Genomic DNA, 1780 nt, shown 5'->3' on the forward strand with positions numbered 1-1780 from the left:
TGTTGTGAATTGTATGTTGTTGGGGGTGTTGTTAATTGTATGTTGTTGGCGGTGTGTTGTGAATTGTATGTTGTTGGGGTGTTGTGAATTGTATGTTGTTGTTGTTGGGGGTGTTGTGAATTGTATTTGTTATTGTTGTTGTGAATTGTATTGTTGTTGGGGATGTTGTGAATTGTATGTTATTGTTAGTGTGTTAGTTTGTATGTTGTTAGGGGTGCTGTAATTGTGTATTGTTGGGAGTGTTGTGAATTGTATGTTGTTGGGGGTGTTGTGAATTGTATGTTGTTGGGAGTGTTGTGAATTGTATGTTGTTGGGGGTGTTGTGAATTGTATGTTTTTGGGGGTGTTGTGAATTGTATGTTGTTGGGGTATTGTGAATTGTATGTTGTTGAGGTGTTGTGAATTGTATGTTGTTGGGGGTGTTGTGAATTGCATGTTGTTGGGGGTTGTGAATTGTATGTTGTTGGGAGTGTTGTGAATTGTATGTTGTTGGGGTGCTGTGAATTGTATGTTGTTGGGGGTGTTGTGAATTGTATGTTGTTTGGATGTGTTGTGAATTGTATGTTGTTGGGGTGTTGTGAATTTTATGTAGTTGGGGGTGTTGTGAATTGTATGTTTTTGCGGGTATTGTGAAGTGTATGTTGTTGGGGTGTTGTGAATTGTATGTTTTTAGGGGTGTTGTGAATTGTATGTTGTTGGGGGTGTTGTGAATTGTATGTTGTTGGGGTGTGTTGTGAATTGTATGTTGTTGGGGGTGTTGTGAATTGTATGTTTTTGGGGTGTTGTAAACTGTATGTTGTTGGGGGCGTGTTATGAATTGTATGTTGTTGGGGTGTTGTTATGATTGTATGTTATTGTTGTGAATTGTATTGTTATTTGTGTTATTGAATTATATTTATTAGGGGATGCTGTGAATTGTATGTTGTTGGGGTGCTTGTAGATTGTATGTTGTGAGGTGTTGTTGAATTGTATGTTGTTGAGATTGTTGTGTTGTATGTTGTTGGGGATGTTGTGTTGTATGTTGTTGGGGGTGTTGTGAATTGTATGTTGTTAGGGATGTTGTGAATTGTATGTTGTTGGGGTGGTGTGAATTGTATGTTGTTCGGGGGGTGTTGTGAATTGTATATTGTTGGTTGGTGTTGTGTATGTAGCTGGGGGTGCTGAGAATTGTATGTTGGTGGGGGTGTTGTGAATTGTATGTTGTTGGGGGTGTTGTGAATTGTATGTTGTTGGGGGTGTTGTGAATTGTATGTTGTTGGGGGTGTTGTGAATTGTATGTTGTTGGGGGTGTTGTGAATTGTATGTTGTTGGGGGTGTTGTGAATTGTATGTTTAGGGGGGTGTTGTGAATTTTATGTTCGGTTTGTCGTGCTTTGTATGTTTGGGTTGTGTATTGTATTTTGGGGGTTGCTGTGAATTGTTTGTTGGAGGTTGCTGTGACTTGTATGGAGGGGTGCTGTGAATTGTACTTATGGGAGAGAAGGGGTTGCTGTGAATTGTATATTCTACGGGTCTGCTACAACGTTCTGCAAAATCCACAAATCGCCGCCTTTTCACTCCCCCACACTCCCACACCTCCCCCACACCCACACACCTTCCCCACTAAACAAGAGCTACCAGCAGACCCCCAACACTAACACAATTACTGTCGGTCAGGTATACATAAATCCAATTAAGAATATCATGGCGGAACATAGTGTGAATCTGTGATGCGTAGGGAAGGAGAGGGAAGGAGAAGGAAGGAGAGAGAATGAGAGGGAAGGAGAGAGAAGGAGATGGAA

This window comes from Cherax quadricarinatus, chromosome 66, assembly GCF_038502225.1.
Source record: "Cherax quadricarinatus isolate ZL_2023a chromosome 66, ASM3850222v1, whole genome shotgun sequence".
In the NCBI taxonomy this organism is placed as follows: Eukaryota; Metazoa; Arthropoda; class Malacostraca; order Decapoda; family Parastacidae; genus Cherax; species Cherax quadricarinatus.